A 23,747-nucleotide genomic window follows, 5' to 3' on the forward strand; every position below is an offset into this window, starting at 1 on the left:
TCTATGCCAATATGATTTTCTATTAGAAAATTGGACTTACCCCCAATTCACACCAGAAGTGTATCGCTTCTAATCGCATCTATTCCAACTTGCCCCAAGACAACTGGGATAGGCTCCAGCATGCTCGCGACCCTCGTGAGGATGAGGAGTATAGAAATGGATGGATGGTAATCAGCAGTGTGAAACATAGGTAAGTTTGAGAAGAATGTCAGTTCCCAAGAAGAAATGGGAGAAAAACAGCTTTTTGTGAAATGATCAGTGATGGGAATAACGGCGTTTAAATAAACAGCATTAGTAACACCATTACTTTTTTCAGTAACGGGTAATCTAACTAATTAGTGTTGCAGAGTGACAAGGGAGGAGGGGAGATAACCACATAAGAAATGAGGATTGGCTAAGGTTTAGTAAGGTTGCGTCTTCAGCCAATCAGAGAACTTGGGTGGGCGGGTGTTTAGAGCACATCCAAACAGTGTTTGCCAAATGGAAGTACAGACACTACTTTAACCTCGTTGAGGTCAAAGATAAAATGTACATTATGTCCCCCCAAAAAAAGACTTTGTCCACGTCTTGTGTGAGCAACTCAAACCTACAAAAATACCTGTCGACTGCTCACGCTTCCACGAAACTAGTCTCTGTTGGACAAAATACTGAGGAAAGGAGGCATTGGTCTGCCAGGGGCGAGTAATGCAATAGTTACTTTTGTAGTGGAGTAACTCAGTTACTTATTTGGAGAAATAACTATAACTGATTACTTTTTTAAAGTAACGTGCCCAACACTAGAAATGATACACTTCAAGGATAACTTTGAGCATAGCTTTCACTTTGATATAAATGTCTTGCTTTTGTGGCAGCACAAATATCTAAACAACACTACCACAACATAGCCAACACAAAAAGGGTTGTTTTACATAAAAATAAGAATTTATAACAAATATAACACCATGAACTAGTTATTTTCACATTTGGAACTAAATTGTGTGTGCATGTGTTAAAATGTGCCTGCACGCTACACTCCTCCATACTCTCTTTTGGAGCCTTCTATGGCTTAAATTTGCAGTAACAGTAACATCTATTAGTGTGTAGTTGTGTAATCGCCTCTTTTTGGCTCTTGCACATAAAAAAAGAAAAAAAAGTATAAATCCGTCCATGGAATCTGGCATTTGTGTTTATAAAAACGTATAAATACATCTTTGGTATGGAATGACTTAACTGCAGTATAAACTGTATACATGCCCTTGTCTCATTTAACTCATTCACCCCAAACTAAACTTTCCTTTTGCATCCTCCGTTTGCATCACAGATTAGACAAAACCAAACAATCACTCTCCCAGACCTCGACTTGCATCAAAGAAGACTGTGGAATTTCAGTGAGACACAGGTTGATGAAGATACCAGTTTGACTGGGGTGCTTGGCGAAGACTCAAGTTTCACCGACTCACTGGTGCAATTTGTTCATGTGTGAGTTTTCAACCTCGAATTTCACTGACTTAAGGGGCTGTAGAACTTAGAACTTTTCTCTGACTCAAATAGACTCAAGTTTCACCGACTCACCGGTGACACTTGATGCTCACGTGTGGTTTTCTGAGGAATGAATCACTTAAGTGATTCGTAAGAATTCCAATCAGTGAATGGTATCTTCTTTCCTCACTTGTGGGTGCTCAATGAAGACTCCAGTTTCACTGACTCATGGGTGCTTAATTCAAGTACCCAATCCACTTCATTGAGTGAATGATGTCCTACCAGAGCTTTATTTAGAGCACATTAAAACAAACTACCAATTGAAAAAACTCTCAAAAAAACAAATTGAATATAAAACCCCAGTCTTGACCTTGGATAACAGTCCTGTTTGAATTGTGTTTGTTGTTTTTAGTGGCATGATTTATTCATTCATTCATTTTCTACTGCTTATTCTGTGCATTATTTATTCTACATACTGCTTGTCTCTAATGAATATTCAGTTTACTCTCTTAATGGTGCTTTAAATTAGTAAAATGTTATTTTTCTTTTAAGTTTTTTTTAGTGCATTTTATCTTTGGTTTTAGCTTTTTATAATTATCATTTTTATAATTTTTGAAAATGTATTGGAAAATAAACACTTCATTCACATGCATGCCATCATGCTGAAGGCCGCCACTCAATTGGAATCACAATTTTGTGAGTGCAATTTTCCTTTCTGGTTTTATGTAAAGAGCTTTTGCATCAACACAGCAATTGTTGGTGTCACTGGTAAGGTTCTAAGAACATTCTTCAACATTCTCATCTGCACTGAGGTTGGCAGAGAGGAGCTATTCCCGTACACAACTCTTGGGGCATTATCGATTGATCCATGCACAATTAACACAGTAATGTACATTACCTATTGAACACAGTCCAATTAACCAGGACAAATAACATACGTGCAACCTTCACAGTAATAACCTTGGAAAATTGAGTTGCTTAGTGGAATTCAATGGCCGCTTTGAATACAAGAAAGAGGATGTTTCTTTTAAAGCATGTAAAATTTCTACCAATCACAACACAAATATTTGAACGAAAAGTCATCACTGTATTCTGAACGGGTAAAGAGCATGATCACAGCCATTTAGCAGACTGACAAACAATCCAATATTGTCTGCCAGCTTGTTGATCGTAAATGAAAATCATTTTGGTCATTATTAAGATCTACAACTCAAACAGTCAAGCCATGCAGGTACGTTCCTATAAATTAGAACTAAATAATAAATCAGTCAGATGCATAGCTTGTTCATCACATTAAATGCCAGTTGTCTCTGCTGCCAATATGGAAGCTGACCCACAATCAATAGGCTGGCTAATCTACATCCTTATACCACCTGCAGCTTCTACACGCCTGTCTGAATGTTTCCTGGCCCGAGTAAGACTGTGATTAAAATCAGCCAATACTTAAAGGTAGTGACACAAAAAATAACGATTTCCTGCTGTACTTCTGTCAGACACTCACTGCAATTTGAAGATAAGAGCTATAAAAAAATATTGCACTGCCCTTGATCTTTTTTTTTTTTAATGACAACTGCATTTGTATGTTAGAAACTGATGGAATAGAAAATATTCAATCGGTCAAAGTTGGACAACACTTACATATGACTGATGGAAAAAACACTGGAGACACAGTAGATGCATTGTTCTCATTTACACAAGCTTAACTTTCACTTCTACACAAGCTTAACTTTCACTTCTACTTAAGCTTAACTTTCACTATCACACAAGCTTAAATTTCACTTCTACACAAGCTTAACTTTCACTTCTACACAAGCTTAAGTTTCAGTTTGTTGGACTGGACTAGATTTGTGCTGTATCGCCTTGGTGTCAAACTCCGAAATGTCTGCCGCGCTCCTGTTGAAAGGAAAAGCAACCTTATCACATTTCTAACATGTGGTCCCCGTTGCAACAGTGGAAAAAAAACAGCTTTAAAAACCTGCTGAAAACGATGGACTCGCCATGTCCAGTGAGGCTTTTGAGCCACAATTATTTAGCATGACAAGCACTACGCTAAATGTACATCAGACAGACAGCTGCTAAGCCAAAAATAAGGATATGCTTGTGTCTTCTAAAAATGTTTTCCAAGAAAATGCTACTGTTTCATTGAAAGTAGTTTTGGGCTGCTGACATTTTAAAATGTCCTCTTAAAGCAAGCACTCCTTCATATTTTGTTTTTTGTTATTTTTTTGTTATTTGCTGTTATTTTGAGCACAGTCATAAAAAGATTATTGTGTATTATTTAAAAAAGAGAATGGCCCACTTTTTTATCAGCTATTAGATGAGATTTAGTTCATGTGCATTTGCATTTTGACACTCAGAAGATGCATTCAAAGACGCTGTGATGATATGTAGTGTTCTACATTGGTTACCAGGTGTCACACAATGAAATGTTACATTCCAGAGTCAGTGTGTTTCGCAAGTCTTTCATCTCAAATCTTAAGTCAAGTTTGAAATGAAGATGTAAGTTCAAGTCATTAGTTAAACCTGACTGGGTGCATATAGGCAAATTATATGAGGCAGATTAAAAGGGAAAACAAAATACCTTACTTTGTTGACTGTACTTTATTTTCAAGATGTCAAGTCAATTCAGGTCCCGGGTTATTGATGTCAAAGGCTAAGTTGAGTCTTTAATGATAATATCAAGTCGAGTCTAAAGCCATGAAACTTGTGGCTAGAGTCCAAGTCGCGTGGCTCAAGTCCACACCTCTTACTTTCCAAAGTTGTCTAATGTACGTGAGGTGACATAGAGAACCAATAAACACAATGACCCGAGACTCAAAAATGTGTTAGTGTATGGAGTGATTCCAATTCCAAGGGTCTGGCTTTGAGCCAGGACATCCTCAGCTGCAGCACAAGCAGCCAGCCTGTGCCAACCATTATCCAATTGTCTGAAGCCAGACAGTCTGGCCTAATTGGATGCAAACAAGAACAGAAACTGTATGTAATGGCAGTGGAAATGAGGATGGAGAAAGAAGCCACCTACTGCTCCAGGTTAGAGTGTAATGAAATAATCGACTACCTTGGGATCCTCTCCTGTGGAGCGCGAGGCGAAGGCACACAAGTCGCCTGCATTTTCAAGCGGGCAACATTTCCAGGAAGCGAGGAATAAACACCAAAAAGATGGCATGCTGATTGTTGCAGGCCTGCTGTTAGGACAAACTAGTCTGCGAACATTTGACTTTACTGAGATTTCATGTGCCTTCACTGCTCATCACAACTGACAGGACAATGACTGATCTGGCATCCGTATCCAAACATGCCAGAATCTTTCATTGCACATAAAACATTGAAATATCTTCAATTTGAAAACTCCTAAGTAGCTGTGTCTGTTAGTTGTTCTTGCAGTGAAGGCAGGTTGCCAAGACTTTGTTCAAATAGTCTGTTCTTTCAAGACTGTTTTGAGCTGCTGAATTCAACTCATAAAAGGAAATCATCTTCCGCTCATTACCGCTGAATGGCTTCTGTGGGATCTTCTACTGCCTGATTAAATATACCGCTATTTTCAGCTTAAAAATGAAAAGTGATAAATGGAAAGTGCTGTTAAGTGAGACGGTCAAACACTAAACAGGCATATTCCGGTACTTTCTTGAGTGGAAAACAGATAAAGAAAGTCTTCGGAAAAGAAAGCATGAGAGTGGCACTTTCACACATTGGTGTCAAAAAGTGTTTGCACCCTTCCTAATTTTTTTTTCCCATGCTTGTCACACTTAAATATTCCAGACCATCAAAAAATTTAAATATTAAAATGAATTTATTTTTAAGGGAAAGAAAACGTGATTATCCCCCCGCCCCCACCTAACAACTGGTTCGGCCACCCTCAGTGGCAACAACTGCAATCAAGTGTTTGCGACCAGCTCAAGCTGGTGTGTTTAGGATCATTGGTTCCATTTATCACAGCAACTATTCCTAGGTCCTGAAGCAGCAAAACAGCCCCATACTATCACACTACCACCACCATATTTTACTGTTGGTATGATAAATGCAGTATCACTTTTATGCCAGATATAATGGGACATGCACCCTCCAAAAGGTCTAATTTTGTCGTCATTCCAGATCATCAAACAAATTTAAATATTAAAATGAAACTTTATATTTTTAAGGGAAAGAAAACGTGATTATCCCCCCGCCCCCACCTAACAACTGGTTGGGCCACCCTCAGTGGCAACGACTGCGATTGAGTGTTTGCGACCAGTTCATGCTGGTGTGTTTAGGATCATTGGTTCTATTTATCACAGCAACTTTTCCTAGGTCCTGAAGCAGCAAAACAGCCCCATACTATCACACTACCACCACCATATTTTACTGTTGGTATGATAAATGCAGTATCACTTTTATGCCAGATATAATGGGACATGCACCCTCCAAAAGGTCTAATTTTGTCGTCATTCCAGATCATCAAACAAATTTAAATATTAAAATGAAACTTTATATTTTTAAGGGAAAGAAAACGTGATTATCCCCCCGCCCCCACCTAACAACTGGTTCGGCCACCCTCAGTGGCAACAACTGCAATCAAGTGTTTGCGACCAGCTCAAGCTGGTGTGTTTAGGATCATTGGTTCCATTTATCACAGCAACTATTCCTAGGTCCTGAAGCAGCAAAACAGCCCCATACTATCACACTACCACCACCATATTTTACTGTTGGTATGATAAATGCAGTATCACTTGTATGCCAGATATAATGGGACATGCACCCTCCAAAAGGTCTAATTTTGTCATCATTCCAGACCATCAAACAAATTTAAATATTAAAAATGAAACTTTATATTTTTAAGGGAAAGAAAACGTGATTATCCCCCCCGCCCCCACCTAACAACTGGTTCGGCCACCCTCAGTGGCAACGACTGCGATTGAGTGTTTGCGACCAGTTCATGCTGGTGTGTTTAGGATCATTGGTTCCATTTATCACAGCAACTATTCCTAGGTCCTGAAGCAGCAAAACAGCCCCATACTATCACACTACCACCACCATATTTTACTGTTGGTATGATAAATGCAGTATCACTTTTATGCCAGATATAATGGGACACACACCTTCCAAAAAGTTAAAATTTTGTCGTCAGACTATTTTGTCACAGACTAATTTTGTCACAGACCATTTTCCCAAAGGTCTTGGGATCAACATTTCTGTCACAATTGAGACTTAATGTTCAGCAGTGGTTTTCGTCTTGGAACACTACCATTCAGGCCGTTTATGCCTAGTGTGTTTCTTATGGTGGATTCATGAACACTGGCCTTAACTGAAGCAAGAGAGGCCTGCAGTTCTTTGGATGTTTGGGGTCTTTTATGACCACTTGGATGAGTAGTCACTGCGCTCTTGGGGTCATTTTGGTTGGCCGGCCACTCCTGGGAAGGTTCACCACTGTTCCATGTTTTCGCCATTTATGAATAACGGCTCATCCTCCAATTTAGGGAACTTGAACTGTGTGCGATAAGCCACAGTTATGTTTTAAATACATTTTTTTCTTATGTTTTGTCATTGACTGATATTTACATTTGTTTGATGATCTGAAACATTTAAGTGTGACAAAGTGTGACAAAAATAAGAACCCAGGAAAGAGGGCAAACACTTTTTCACACCACTGTATATGTTAATATGCTTAAGTCCACAATGACACACATTCCAGGTGTAGCAAAGCAAATGGCATGCTTCTGCACCTGCTTGCTTCAAGATAATGGAGGAGTCAGAGAACCAGGACAGGAATGTGTTATCCTGTTAAATTTAAACACCGTTTCTCCTATAAAGAAGAAAAGGAGATTGTCGTAAAACTGTGCAATACAACCTCTGCTTAGCAGCAACTAAGTGTTTTCAGTGTCCGAAGACTTCACCTTATGGTTAAAGATGTATAAAACACTTGCTGCAAATGTTGTCTGTTTGATATAAAAATTGAGGTTCGCCAGGATGGAAATTATTATTTTATTTGTTACCTGAAACTTCAGGTAACTATTCACTCGTTTTTTCAACCCAAACACCCAATCCTGAAAACGTATTCATACGTCTTTTACATTTTTTGTGCAAGAGGCAAAAAGAGGTGATGATGTAAGTGCACAACAGAAGAGCTCATGTTTAGTGCAGTTTTAAGCCCTGAAAATGGCCACACGGTGACAGAAGTGCTTTTCACACGAGCTTGGGATGCATTTTTGTGATGTATTAAGGCACTTCCAGCAAGCAGGTACTGAAAAGCATGGAGGAGTGTAGCGGGCAAAAGGTTGCACATTGAAGAGAAATTTGCATGGTCTTCAAGTGTGTGTGGGTTTTCTCCAGGTACTCCGGTTTCCTCCCCCATTCCAAAAACATGCTAGGTTAATTGGCCACTCCAAATTGTCCATAGGTATGAATGTGAGTGTGAATGGTTGTTTGTCTATATGTGCCCTGTGATTGGCTGGCCACCAGTCCAGGGTGTACCCCGCCTCTCACCCAAAGACAGCTGGGGTAGGATGGATGGATGAATGAATACCGGATTATGAAATAATCGAAACCAAAAGATCTAATATTGTACGAAAACTGAGGCAACATTTTAGGAAATATTTTCTGTATTAAAGTGAGTGTGAATGGTTGTTTGTCTATATATGCCCTGTGATTGGCTGGCGACCAGTCCAGGGTGTACCCTGCCTCTCGCCCGAAGACAGCTGGGATAGGCTCCAGCACACGACCCTCGTGAGGAAAAAGCGGTAGAAAATGAATGAATTTTCTGTATTAACAAAACAGAAGAGTTCGAAAACCAAGGTTTGACTGTAAACCATTTTTCTTTGTAGGCTATCTTCATGTGGTGGATGTTTCAAGTGCTCATGACACCAAAACAATGCTAATCCTGTTATTTTTGTGTGTGGAAGGCTTTTGCTGGACAAGATACGGTAAGCTTATTCCACATGTCTAAATGATGGCATTCGGCACTTGATTGTATTCTCTTTTGTGCATTATTTACGGTTTCTGACTCTTATTTTGTACTTACTTCCTTCTTTGCCATGTGCATTTTCCTGTATGTTTTTCATTCTGGTTACACACACCTCCTTCTAATTTCCCTCTCGATTATTTAGTAGAGCCTCTGGCGTGTTTCAGTTGCTGGTTCATTGCGCATTATTGGTGCCTGTTACACTGTCTGATGCTGGATCTCTGTATTTTTTTTTTTTTACCAGATCTCATTTCTGCATTCTGGGGTCGTCGCCACAACACCACAAACCGAAACATGACAGTCAGATCCTCCGGTGTTCCGGCACATTTGATTTCATCCTAAACCTCAGATACAGGAACTGAATGAGTATTACTAGAAAGTGTTCCTGCCATCAACTATCCTGACAGAGAAAACACAAACACTGACATGGGCGGTCATAAACCCATAAGAAGTTTAACTAATTTCTATCAGTATTCTCTATTAATATTCTATGAATCTGGCAGTCTCAGCAATTATTATTATTTTTTACTAGATATAGTCTACGAATCTTACACTAATATTATGGGTTTTCATGCCAGGGGTAGTTAAACATGGATGGCTGCTCACTGGTCTTTTATGTTGCATTAAACCGTCAGTGTCAGTCCCTTCCAGACAACATACTTGTTCTGGATGATTTTAACAACAACATTCATTTTCTACCGCTTTTTCCTCATGAGGGTCACGGGGGTGCTGGAGCCTATCCCAGCTGTCTTTGGGCGAGAGGCGGGGCACACACTGGTCGCCAGCCAATCACAGGGCACAACAAAATATGAGTGAATGTTATTGTTATTGGTGTTAATAACAATGTCACTTTCTTGGCTTTCTTGAAGAAAACCGCATGGATTCGAACCTAGGTCTTCCCGCTCTCCTGACTGTGTGGCCAACTTTCTAACCACTTGTGCACCATGCGGCCCATTTGAGACATAATATAGATGCAGCATTTGCATTTGGAAAGTTTGCTTTTTTGCTGGACAACGTACTTGCAGTTGGCTCAAGTCATACCACTGTGCATTGTTTAATTCGTCTTCTTGAATGTATTTTTGTTGATTTAGCAATTTTCATTCCTGAAAATATTTAAATTAAGGCAATAATACTTAGGATGTTATTAAATATGCATGTTTTAATACTAAGAATCAACATTTATTTATTTATTTTTGAATAGTCGTGATAGTGAAGCTGCAAAATTCAAACTTGCAAAGTGGTCCCTAATCATGTCAACTGTGTAGATTTCCTGTTTTTATGACTTCCTGGTCTGACCTTGTGCTTGGCCTTCTGGGACATGCATACATGCATGCATTCGTTCATATCATACTTTCCTGTAGAGAGGAGTTTATTCCAGTCTCAAAAGAAAGAAATCAACAATAATGATAATATAATAATATAAAACCAGATATCGGGATAAGATAAGATTGGAAAACTGTCGCTATTCTAACTTGGGAAAGTGCATTGTTGTCGAAAAACAGCATGTTAGACCATCAATCGGACCAACAATCTGGCATTTGTTGAGTTGTTACTGTAATAAATAATCAAGCTGAGGATATTACATTTTGCTTATTTCAGCAACCATTCATGAGGCCGTCAAATATCGTGACAGTCGTGATCCAATTATGAATGCTGCCTTAATACCTGAGTTTCAAAGGTTTACTTTGATCACCTACGAGATTTTGCAGAAAAGAGATAGCGACTTTGGTATAAGTGGTCAGTATGTGAACAGAGCTTTAAAAAAATCCCATTTCAAGCGTCTTATCACAGCAAGTCTGACAAGAACCAATCGTGGTGTTGAAAAGAAGACTTTTTTTCCTTTTCAATCAACTCTGCTGGGATCACATGGTCACGACTTGACTGAGTCAGACTGCATTTTCAAATTGAAGTAGTTTTTATGGGATGCATTCATGTAAAATATTGTAACTTCCACTTGTATCTACACTTTTGTTTTTGCTCCCATCTAGTACACAAAAGGCTCTCTCTCAAATATTGCTCACAAATCTTTCCAAATCTGTGTTAAGCCTCGGTCACAACCGGTCATACAAGGTCCTTCATCTGCCTGTAGTCTATCCATGGACTGAGCGCGGGTAATGTGCTGATTTTCGAGCTGTAGAAGCAGACCTGCACAGAGGTTCTTTGTCATCTCAAACAAAAAACGCAGTCTTTGGTGTGTTTTGCTGGTGTCAGGTTTGGCCAAAATCTCTGGCTTTTCGTACACCATTATGTGGACTCCTATGTGTGTTGTGCGCCAAATGTGCACCCCACATATGTAATAAGTGCAGCCAATGCAAGTCAAGACATTTCCCATGCATGTCAATATCTTACTACTTTGTGGTCACTACAACAAAGTTCTCCACGAGCCAAAAAAAAAGAAGCAGACATTTGGGGAACACAAAAATTGCAAGGGGACACCCCCGAAACGGTACGCACTTCTTCCTAGCTGAGATGATCCATCAACCTCGCAGGTGTGGCATGCAAACTACATAATGATTATTGCACAGGTGTGAATTCGGCTGGCCACAATAAAAGGTCCCTTCAAAATGTGGTGTTTCATCAGTTTCGTCCATCAGTGTTGAGCGAGCATGCAGTAGGCATGCAGCAAAGCTACATACGTATTATGATGGTGTAGTGCTAGGTTACGACCCGGAGGCGTGGGAGCAAGGGACGGGGGTTTTCCGTTTCTGTTTGTTGTTGAGGGACGGGGCTTTCATGTCTTTCATGTCTTACGTAGCAAAGAGTGCAAGTTAATGTTTGCAAGAAAAATAACGTTTTCTCCCAAATTCGACACTCCGCCTCAGACTCCAGTTCTTCGGCGCTTCAATGGCCTTTTATTGTGGCCAGCCTATAGCCCACTTGTTCAATAAACATTTGTATATGACAGATTTGTGAACAATATTTGAGAGAGATGACCCTGTTCAGCTCCAGAAAGATGGGAGCAAAAACAAAAGTGTTGCGTTTATGTTTTTGTTAATTATGTATAACACAAATTTGGCTCTGGAATATCCAAGTGGCACATCAACCAACCCCCCAATCCCCCCCCGGACTGCAACCGCACATTTCCATTAGAGCAAAAGCGAGAACAGCATGTTTTCAACCAGAGGTCATGTGTTCTCTTCAGGTGAGCAACGCCTTTCCTTTCTCATTAGATGTAATTACCGTTGACACCTAAAAGACAGCAGGAGAATAACAAGGAAAATGTCAACTGAAAAAGGGGATCCGGGAGGGTAGGGGGTGGAGGGCGGTATGGGGAAAAAAAGCCACCATCAGGAGAAAAGCGTAACACTAATTCGATTACTGGAGGGAAGATTTAGTGAATATAGCCAGTGATCCAGAGTTAATAGGGGTGATGGAAGCAGGAGATCTAAGCAAAAGGCCAGCGGGCTGACAATACTGTGCTAGGGATTTGTGACAGCCTCTTCAAGTGCCTCCCATCTGACTAACACCCAAAGAATAACCCATGTGGCCAGCTGGAAGGAGCTGCAGACAAATAAGGCAGCTACTTGACAAGGACCCCTGAGATAAGGCATGCTGAAGCCATACTTTTGTATTCCGAGTGAGGCGGGCTGGTTATTGTAATTGAAAACTGCTCGGGTGTTGGAGGTCAGCAAGACTTAGAAAAGTGTTTGTGTTCCAAAGAAGCGAAGCACCGCCATTATTTTGGATGGATATTCATTCTCCGATTATACGAGATAGGTTGCACGGTGTTCTAGTGGTTAGCGCGCAGACCTCACAGCTAGGAGACCAGGGTTCAATTCCACCCTCTGAGTTTGCATGTTCTCCCCGAGCATCCAGGTACTCTGGTTTCCTCCCACATTCCAAAAACATGCTAGGTTAATTGGCGACTCCAAAATTGTCCATAGGTATGAATGTGAGTGTGAGTGGTTGTTTGTCTATATGTGCCCTGTGATTGGCTGGCCACCAGTCCAGGGTGTACCCCGCCTCTCGCCCGAAGACAGCTGGGATAGGCTCCAGCACCCCCGCGACCCTCGAGAGGAAAAGCAGTAGAAAATGAATTAATGAATGAATGAACTTCTGAGTAGGTTGCACGGTCGTCTAGTGGTTAGCGTGCAGACCTCACAGCTAGGAGACCAGGGTTCAATTCCGCCCTCTGCCATCTCTGTGTGGAGTTTGCGTGTTCTCCCCAAGCATCCGGGTACTCTGGTTTCCTCCCACATTCCAAAAACATGCTAGGTTAATTGTCCATAGGTATGAATGTGAGTGTGAATGGTTGTTTGTCTATACGTATGTGCCCTGTGATTGGCTGGCCACCAGTCCAGGGTGTACCCCGCCTCTCGCTCGAAGACAGCTAGGACCCCTGTGCCCCTTGTGAGGAAAAGTAGTAGAAAATGAATGAATGAATGAACTTCAAAAAGCTTTTTTGTGGTCAAATTCTGTGGTTCGTTAATAATTAATCCCAAAATTCATAATACCCTGTCAAATTCAGACATTTTGACAAAAATCTAATGTTTCTCTAGCACTGCTAGATGTCACCAGAATCCTTTCAAAAGGTGCTCACACTTAAATTCCCTTCAAGCCTGCCATTACACCTACACATAGTAACAGGAAAGAGAATTTGCAATCGGTCCCTCCCTTTGCAGTTACTGTATAAAAGCTTCTACTCTTCTGGGAATACGTTCTACAAGATTAGGGAGTGTGTCTCCGGGAGCTTCGGTTCATTCATCAGACGAATATCTGAGCAATCCGAAGTCACTCATGTTCGACAAGGAGTCCTGGCTCACTATCTCTGGTCTAATTCATTGGATGGGATGGAGAAAAGATGGGATGGATACTCCACACCACACTCACCCAGTTGTCCAAAATTCCTGGTAATATGAATAGTCATGATTCAGATGCTGACACAACCCGTTCATTATGAAGTGTTTAATGGGTGAAATATGTGAGGACAAAACCGGCTAAAGTTTGAACCTCACTCTTGCAAGTGTCTAGATAAAGGTCCTCATTGAGTGGTCTGACCTTCACCTGATCTTGATCTGGTGATTTAGTGCCCCGAACTAAGAGGTAATGAGATCATTAAATCTGTGTGTGCTCCTGCCACAGTAAACCACTTGAAAAGCACACAAGTGAAAAGAAATGGATCCCAGACTATAGCACAAACATAATGTCCGGCGACATTTTCATATTGCAGGAAAATGAAAAGTCATAGCTTATAAAACAACTTTTTCAGGATTTATATTAGAACTAATCTTAATGCATATAGCTTGGGATGCATGCTTGTCAAAAACACTGACATATTTTCCGCATGCACTATATTTACACAAGCTGGTTGCCAGCTTCTGTCAGAATATTTTTCTCTGTGGAGATGATACCCACCCACACTTGCCACTGGGCAAGGAGGAATATATCCTTTCACAATTAACCTTCCAAGGTACCTGCTGCAATATGAAAACAACTTACTAAATGCATGTTGTTGTTTTTTCAAGCTTGCAGATCATGACACCGTGCTATCAACAAGCAAGACAGGTTATATACATTTAAAAAGCTGCACATTTGTATGTGGCACAAACATCCATCTGTACAATGTGCAAAATCCAAATACAGTCACAAAAAATATAAACTTAGCTAATTCTCCACGCAGGAGCGAAACTAGAAATTAGAAGTATTCAATCAGGACGCCTTGCTCCCCCCAACACTTTCATTGCTACTTGCATAGTTACAATACAAAGGCCAAACTTGGAATAAAATTGCAAACTGCAGACATACTGAGCAGGCAAATCAGTAGCAGATCACCCCTTGCATGTTGATATCATCTTTGGATGAAAAACTGATACCAGTATGAACCGATATCAAACTTTTATGCCAATAGACGACATTCCTATTAAGTGTGTTTTCCAGAGTATTATCACATACTACAGTATTAATTGGCCCTGTACCCTAGAAACCGCCCATGAATGATACGGGAAAAGGCCGAAATGATACTGTGTCAAAGCCCAGGGCAGTGATACTGATAAAATATAGAGTTTAACCATGTCCAGTATCAGCCCCCGTAGCTGTCCACTCAGAGCGCGCTGCTCTGGTATCGTGCCCGTGAAACAACCAATCAGAGAACAGCGCACGAGCATGAACACACAGCGTTTGTTTTGCTGCCGTCTGTGCTCTCCGCGCATGTGACAGGAAATGTCACTTTAACTATAAATATTCCTAGTGCTTCTCCAGTCACCAAAAAACCCAAACTTGATTAATGGAACTTTAATTGTCAGACATTGATAAGATAAGACTGTTGATAAAATATTATTGTTGAAATATTTTTGCAATTATTGTGTTTACACTGTTTAGATATAATACATGTAATAAACTGAAAAATTTCCGGAAACATAATGGTCTTTTGATTAAATAGTATGTGATAATAAGCTCATGATTAAATAGTATGTGATAATAAGCTCATGATTAAATAGTATGTGATAATGAGATCATCACATGGTTTGTCTGGTATCAGGCCAGGTATCATGCCTCGACCGATAACCTATAATTATCACACTTTTCATACTTTGGCCAATCCTGCGACATTATAGTCATGTGTGACGTTTGCATTTTTGGCTGCAATAATTCAATGACTTGTTTACACAGTTAGGCACATAAATTGAATGATACAGCACAAAATACAGAATACTTTCTAAAACACTACCCTAGGAGACTATGTGTCTGTAAGTAATGCACAGCTCTAATTATATCATCTATGTGGATTGAGAAATGCTGCATGAAGTGTTGTTTAATTGGGAGGCTAATTACAGTCATGAAAATTACTAGACCAAAGTTTGTTCTTTTTCTGCTTGATTTTAATGCCTCGTACAACTAAAGGTACTCTTATTTGGACAATTAAAATGAAACAGCTTATTTTTGGCAGTACAATGTCGTAGCGATTGATTTAAGAACAGAAGTGATTTTGGTTATTATCAAGGAAACCATGGAAATGGTTAAAGCAGAGCTTGGGGAAGGGCAGTGAGTTCCTTTGTGATGTCACAAAGGAACGGTTTTACCACGCCTTTTCAAACTGAGCATTTTGAGCCATTGCAAATCTTCTTTTAGGGCTCACTTCCAAATGCGCAAACCTCATTATCGGAAACGTGGGTATTGTTTAACACGAGAAAAGTGGAAAAAGCACAATAGTTTTTAAAGTTCTTGTGAGCTATTTTTCTCATCATTTTATTTGTCAGTTTAATTCATTTATGAATACAAAAATGAAGATTTGCTTTGAAAATCCGACCTTTTGATACATGCCTACACACTGGGATTAAAAGTGTGTTCTTTGAGAACATTGTGGCATTTAGTAAACTGTCCTCTTCTTCTCTTGGGAATTTAATGTTGTTAGCTCCATCATAAATAGCGGTCTTTACACAATTACAGAATTTACACAAAGCACCATTCCTTATTTATAAATCACATATTTTCATAATCAGAGAATATAAAACCTTCGAATTAGTTGTAATTACAATTTGTAACATTATTAGAGCCCTCTAGACATGAACTAACACCACTATTGTAATTTTTTGACATTATTAATGCTAGTCTTTGTTGCTATAAATATATTCCATAGGGGAGCAGTGTGAATGGCGAACAGGAAGTGATAAAAGGGGTTCAAGGTTGAGTTTCAGCTTGCCGTGATACATTTGTGAGAACGTTGAAACCTGTTCAAACTTATTCAAACCTGTTCAAACCCGACGCTCAAGTCTGGTCCCTGATTGTCTTACAAAACTTCACAGTAACATTACTGACACCTAGTGATCGGTGTAGAATACAACGTCAACTTTTTCAAATGCCTTGTATATGTATTGTAGTTCATTAAGCCATTTTTATTCTTGAAAATGCTTAATTTAGACAAAGAAATGTGGCAGAGTAAAGAATTTCAAGCGTGAAGTGGTGAGTGACGCATTTTTTGACTGATGCAACTTCTTCTTTTTCTTTGGGCTCGCCACAGCAAACCAATCTCCTCCATCCAACCCTGTCTTCTGCATCTGTCTCTCTCACACCAACTACCCTCATGTCCTCCTTCACTACATCCATAAACCGCCTCCTACCTGGCAACATCCTTCTACCAATATATTCACTATCTGTCCTCTGGACATGTCCCAACCATCTCAGTCTGGCCTCTTTAGCTCCAAGGCCTCTAACATATAATGTTCCTCTCATGTACTCCTTCCTGATCCTATCCATCCTGGTCACTCCCAATGAGAACGTCGGCATCCTCATCTCTGCTACAGCCAGTTATTTTCCTCTAGGCCAAACAACATGGCTGATGCAACTTATACTCCGTAAAAAAACTGTAACTACAATCCTCAAATCACTTAATGGCAGTTTCACTGAATGCACAAACATGAGAGACCATTTTGTGTTAAAAGAGAAGACAAAGGCAGCAGTCGCAGGTGATTCACGTTCCTAAAATGTTGGTTTTAAACCGTGTTTGTGTTTCAGTATTCCGGTCATGCCGGAGAGGAAAAAGATGTCACAACAAATCCACGCTGACACCACCAAAAAAAAGAAACATTTTATGAAACCATCACAGAAAAGCTGCGGTGCAGTTTGTCTGTTCTCTTTATGCAGAGCATTTCATCTGTCAAATACATCTTAAAGGTTTGGAGTGGATGCAGAAACTCACACTGCAGGTTCTCTTTCTGGACATTTGGATGGTGAATGAGAAAAATATATCCAAGTGGAAAGGCATGACATGAATGCACCTCTTTTACAAAGACAGGTTTGGGATTGTGGTGCATGTACTTTGATATTAAGACCAGGTGTGTTTATAACCGCTAGTCAAAACATTTAAGTGTTAAAAGGCTAATATTCTGGAATTAATGTTACAGCACTATCACATAAGAAGTACTGTAATGCTTCAGTACAGAGCAGGTCTTTGTTTCTTTAGCACTGGGTCTGTTTTAATTCCCAAATATGAATATGAATTAGGAGCTCATATAACCACCACCTTAGGTGGGAAATGTAATTACCTGCACCACATGTGCACACACACACACACATACTCAAAGTCACACTGCCTCCCTGAGCTCCATGCACACTGCAAGCACGTTGATATCAGTGGAGACCCCAGAAGGGAATAAGATATTAAATACCTTTTTCTCAGAAAGTTTATTTTTTTCTCCCTGCAAGGTAATCATTTTTCACCTCACTTTTTTTTCAAGTGTTGTTTGTATCTATAAATTCATCATTTTAATTCAACATTGCCCACTTACAAAATATTACGACAGCTAATAGACCCGGTCATCCAGCATCAGTTTAGTAGCAGTCATGTATAGCAGTGGTTCCTGAACTTTTTACAGTCACGTACCCCCTCAGATAATTGACTTGGGGCCATGTACCCCCGACTACTGCACATTTAAAAACATAAACCTTATTATATTAATTAAGTTGAAATAATGGCTGCACAGTGGACAACGAGGAGACCAGAGTTAGATTCCACCCTCAGCCATCTCTGTGTGGAGTTTGCATGTTCTCCCCGTGCATGCGTGGGTTTTCTCCTGGTACTCTGGTTTCCTCCCCCATTCCAAAAACATGCTAGGTTAATTGGTGACTCCAAATTGTCCATAGGTATGAATGTGAGTGTGAATGGTTGTTTGTCTATATGATTGGCTGGCCCACCACTCCAGGGTGTACAATGCCTCTCGCCTGAAAGCTGGGGTAGGCTCCAGCACTCCCGCAACCCTCATGAGGATAAGCAGTAGAAAATGAATGAAAGAACTTTAAATATTGAACATAATTGATTGGTTCAATTCGAGATCAAAAATATGTATTTTGCATGGTGATATTAGGACAAAGTTTGAAATGAGCACAGATAAATAGATAAATTATCATCCTTGGCTTTCAAATCATTTAATTTGAATGGACTTAATTTTAGCTTCACTTTTTTTGTCCATTCTGCATATTCATTTCATACCAAATTGAAGGGTAAAATTTAATAATCATGATAAAGCAGCATCCGTCCAAAGATTTGTAAATCTCACCAACGTTTGTCTCGACCATGTGTGGGTGTGTTTGCTGTGACTTATAAGTGTCCCTGAATGCAGCGACAACTTGTGTCCCAGGAGTTATACGATGCACCTGAATGCACCCTTTTAGAAAAAGCCTGAACAGTACTGACAGGAAGTTGCTAGTTTTGATCCTGCTTGTCCATTCTCTGAATGAAATCTTTCCATGGTGTCCCAACTCTAAAAGAACCACTACCCCCTTCTTAATAGTATCTGAAATACAAAAATACATAAAATCATCATTCATTCATTCATTTTCTACCGCTTTTTCCTCACAGTCCCTGCAGTTGCGCAATATGTTGTAAATAAAAAGAGTATAAATGTGACTATAGTCGTGTTTGTCATGTCTACAGGGCTCTAATAATGCTTTGTAATTTTAATCTAAAAAAAATAATGTGTCTGCCCACCAACTATATGTGGTTTCTTAAGTTTTTATTTTTTGCCGTTTTATTATTATTATTATTATATTTATTTATTACTGATTGATTGATTTTCTTCATTCTTGATTTGTCTTATTTTGTGCAGAAAAATAAAAATTAAGATATTTGAGAACAGTGGAATGTTTTATCAGAGCTTTTATTGTAGAAAATCGGAACCAAAGCACTGAAAAAGTTTGTATATTTTTCTGTTTTTAATAAATGCGTTTTTTTTTTTTTTTTTTGAAAACCTGATGCGGCCCAGCCTTGCCCAGACCCTAGCTCCAGTGGCCCCCAGGTAAATTGAGTTTGAGACCTCTGGTCTATAGTGTCCCAACTCTAAAATAACCCCTATCTATTCTTTACAGTGTTAGGAATGGAATATTTTCCATTTTTTTAATGTTACAGGCAGGTGTTGTCTTAGCCCATTTCATGAAAAACAATATATGAATATATAGAGAATACTGGTGCCAGCATATAATACGGATAAATAATGTCGCGTCGTCAATAGTATTTCAATTTGGGGCGGCATGATAACAGTTTTGTCCCCTCGGGTCGTCATGACAAAAAATAATCGCAAACCACTGCAGTACTGGGATTCCAAGAGAGACACAAAGTTTGTGACACCCGTGTTTGGACACAAATAATTTCTCTGGCAGCAGCAGACACTCCAATGGATGATGGATGATTATGAATGCTGTGTACACCCCTCGGAGTCCTCCATGGGAAGCAACTAACTTGGATACTGTTAATTCAAGTCCTAGTCTGCAGTCGGAGTAATACACATATCTACAACCCTCATATTTCAATCAATAGTTGGGGTGGGATGCAATTAGTAACATTGAAGGGTTGTGAGATTCACGTCATAGAGATCAATCGAGCAGCGAGGCGAGCTACTCATTGGAGTGATTCACAACCCAACAGTTTGTCCCCCACTGAGCCCGAATCTATGCCGTCTATCTTCTTTATATGAAGCATTCAAGGTTGGAAATATGCATCTGTCAAATGTCCCCCATTACCCTGGCTGCCTGTCACACCTGGGGCAGCTCACAACCAGCCTGAAAAAAAAGACAGAGTGGAGCTGTCAGCAAGAGAACCCTCAGCGGACTGAAAAGGCACCAGCTTTCCTCATCTCTCCAGCTCTAATTTCCTCAAAACTCTGATATTTTTCTGGGTCTCTGCCTGAGTGCCGGGTTAATGACAGAGAGACTGTGTCAGGCAAGTAGCTGAGGCAGCTTCATTTTCCTCAAAGAGCTCATTGTTTTATTTATTGTTTTACAGTATTTACTGCAATGAGCCACTTTCCAATATGTCATCTGTCATCTGAGGAAGCTGCAACTGAAAAATGTGACGTGGGTGGAATATTACTGGTGCAACCACGGATTTCGTCACCAAACATAAAAAAAATAATTCAGTCGGAAATAATGTAAATCCAATGAATCTCTTCCAGATACCCAAAATATGAACACATTCTATAAAGGCAAATTATATGCAAAATACACATAAATGCAAAAATGGAATGGATAAATGGACATCTTTGGTGAACACAGAGATGAGTAGAGGGAGAAATGATTTAAGCTGTATAGTTCCATAAACCGTTCCCCCTGCAACATGTATGAGCTTGTTAACTTGAATGACAATCATACTGTAGTAGATGCAACCTCTATACTTCAGTCTGAATTCTTTATTGCATTCAAAAGTTGTGGCGCTAGCGACTTTCTTTGACATCATAGTGGGACAGTTTGCAGCCGTAATTTAATAAAAAGCACACAGAACACAGAAATATGCAGTGTGCTTGAACAACTGATCAGTGCAGGTAACAAAATAAACCTCAAACACATATAATACACATGATGGAAGCATCCCCTGTATCTGTCTATAGCAGGGGTCTCAAACACGCGGCCTGCGGGCCACACTAGTTTGAAAGTTTAATGTTAGTGCGGCCCGCGCAAGTTTCATATGGATGCTGTATGGTATCATGTACCCAGAAAAAATTATTACGTTTGATTAATGTTCATGTTAAAGGTTAAATAACTGTTAATAGTTATCCTCCCTATCCGTGTGGAAGTGGTAAGTTTTTGGCTATTTAAGTTTAAAGGAAATAACTTGAAGGCTACCGTTTAGGTCGCTAGCTCTCTAGTTTGCGAGTTAGCATGTGTCTCAAGACCCTGCAATTGCGCAATATGTTGTAAATAAAAAAAGTATAAATGTGACTATAGTCATGTCTACAGGGCTCTAATAATGCTTGTTAATTTTAGTGGTTTCTTAAGTTTTTATTATTTGCCCTTTTTATTATTATTATTATTATATTTATTACTGATTGATTGATTTTCTTTATTCTTGATTTGTTTATTTATTTTTCATCTTATATTGTGCAGAAAAATAAAAATTAAGATATTTGAGAACAGTGGAATGTTTTATCAGAGCTTTTATTGTAGAAAATCAGAACCAAAGCACTGAAAAAGTTTGTATATTTTTCTGTTTTTAATAAATGCATTTTTTTTTTTTTTTTTTGGAAAACCTGATGCGGCCCAGCCTTGCCCAGACCCTAGCTCCAGTGGCCCCCAGGTAAATTGAGTTTGAGACCCCTGGTCTATAGTGTCCCAACTCTAAAATAACCCCTATCTATTCTTTACAGTGTTAGGAATGGAATATTTTCCACTTTTTTAAATGAGTATGGCAACATGTTTGTGTTTATCTAACACATTCACAAGCCTTTTTACTTGGAACAGGAACAGGCCCCCTGTGTTTTTATAATATCTAGATATGCAACCTTTTTATCTCCGTCTGAGGTGCCATTGGCTGTCCAGTCTAGAGTTGCTAGCACCTAATATTTCAACAACTAAAAAACGTAATTTTACACCAATTCAACTCTGACTCTCTGACAGAAGTCATAAAAGAAAGCGGAACAGAGTTCCTCTTGAGAGATCGATTGGATGCTAAACCTTTGTTGGCAGCTAGTTGCTCTCTCCAGTGCTGGCACGGCCATTAGTTGAATCTACTCCTGTTGGAATTAAATTGTAAACTGTCCTTGAGACTCCGAGACTTATTTAACAGCTGTTGGAATAAAAGGTTCCTTGAGGACTTTGGCTCTGTAAAAGGGCCACCAATGCTTTGTTTGGTCGTGGTTAGCCGTACAATAACCCAGGTAGTGTAAATATTTGTGGCAATAGTTGGGGTGTTAGGGTGGAGTTCCACTGTATTCCTGAATTGTACAACAACAATAAGGCGGCACTGTTAGACTTTCCCTTTCTGGAAGTCATTGTTATGTGGATTGCCGCCTTTGACTAGAAATGGAATTGAATCTGAGGTCAAATATGCTGATGGGGGCATCCCGAATTTGGTCAAAAGTTTGAAAGAGAGAAATAATCCCAGTCCGTGTGATCCATTGTGTAATGTAACATTTACCCTAGTGCACAACACCACTACACAACTCTTTCATGAAACACGGCCATGAAGTTCTTTGTGCCTCATATCATCCTCCATGTGGGTTACCAACCCTGCGGCCGCTGAGGTGAGATTGTGTTTCAATGCCAAAGAGGCTTTAGCCCCACATCTTTCCATTGCCTGCATGTTCTCTCACCTCGACAACCAGTCTTTTCACATCACAAAGCTATTTCTCTCATTCCTCCCCACCGGACAAGAGAGCGCTGTAAAATCTGGTCATGAATGAAATATAAGAACAGCGTTGTATTACTTATGAGACTTAATGTAAGTTTGCTCTCAGCTATTTTCAGGTTTCATTTTCAAGCATCCGTGTGATGACTCTTCTTTCATCGCAGCCAATGGAGCATTGGAACATTGTACAATACATGTTAATCATTATACAAAGAAACGTTTAACAAAGGGGTCCTCCAGGTAAACTGGAAGCATTACAACCAGCAGACAAGCACCACCACGTCAAACTTTAAACACATTTTTCTTAAGAAAAGTGTTTTGGTGAATGCAGTAAATATCAATTAATAGCAATGTCACCTTTGTCATGGCTTAACCTTTTCCTGTGTCACATAACAGTGCATTGAAATCATATAATCATCCTCTTCCTCAGACGGGAAGTTAATGTTCCATGCACACTGATTTACAATTACTGTCACTGTGTCTGCACACGTGTGTCTACCTGCACGCTGCTATTCCTTTGACCCTTTTTTTTGTTTTATTCCTTCAAGTGCTCCCTTGTGCAGTCCACAGTCAGGAAACTATCCCTTCCAATGCACACAGACATCTTGCACCATTCACGGTTGGCAGGATTTTCAATGCAAAGTCATATTCAATGAAGCAGCTTTTTTATCACCTGCTGATCAAGTACACCAACACCTGAGCTGAACTCCCAGCTTTGATCATCCTGATTTCCAGCCTATTTCTGTTCCTTCCTTGCTTCCTTGCTGCCGATTTGTCATGATCTAAACAATACAGCTGTGTTGTCATTGTCACACTTTATAAGCCGTACTTGGCCGCTTCACTAAGAGGCATAAAACAACTTACCTCGCACTGTCCCTCAGAGCTCCAAATCAAATTCATCATAGCAAAACAGTGCTGGGCAACACAGAGAAATCAATTTGTGCACATCAGCCGGTGAGCAATGAGCTTTCTAGTGTTGCGGCACCTCAGTGCAAAGTGAATAAATCACAAAAGGTCTTACCTGGGATCTTGGTGATGCTGCTGCTGATGCTGCTGTTGTTTGTAACAGATCATATCTCTGCCAGTGGGACAGAGTCCGAGAGGAGGAGGATGGAGAGGATGCAAGGGAGGAGAGAGAGACGGGGGAGCAAGTGAAGAAAGTGTCGGTGGGCAACAAGACAGAAAGCGCAAGAGAGAGGAGAGTAGTGACAGCGGTGCTCTCACACAGCGCTGCGTTACACTGAGCGCTATGGGCTGGCTCTGGGAGGCGCCACTACTCAGCCAAATGACATCTGCGTCTCTCTA

At 39.9% G+C, this 23,747-nt stretch overlaps 1 protein-coding gene across 1 annotated transcript in view; it reads right to left on the minus strand.

Annotated features, from left to right (window-relative positions):
- Nucleotides 1-23,747, minus strand: part of thsd7ba (thrombospondin, type I, domain containing 7Ba) — a 236,700-nt gene that overhangs the window by 211,611 nt on the left and 1,342 nt on the right. The window contains exon 2 of the mRNA XM_078795299.1: nt 23,464-23,520. The gene's annotated coding sequence lies outside the window, so the exon portion shown is untranslated. The remainder of the gene's footprint in view (nt 1-23,463; nt 23,521-23,747) is intronic.

Source organism: Doryrhamphus excisus, linkage group LG12, assembly GCF_037039965.1.
Source record: "Doryrhamphus excisus strain RoL-2023G ecotype Guam linkage group LG12, RoL_Dexc_Guam_v1.1, whole genome shotgun sequence".
Classification (NCBI taxonomy): Eukaryota; Metazoa; Chordata; class Actinopteri; order Syngnathiformes; family Syngnathidae; genus Doryrhamphus; species Doryrhamphus excisus.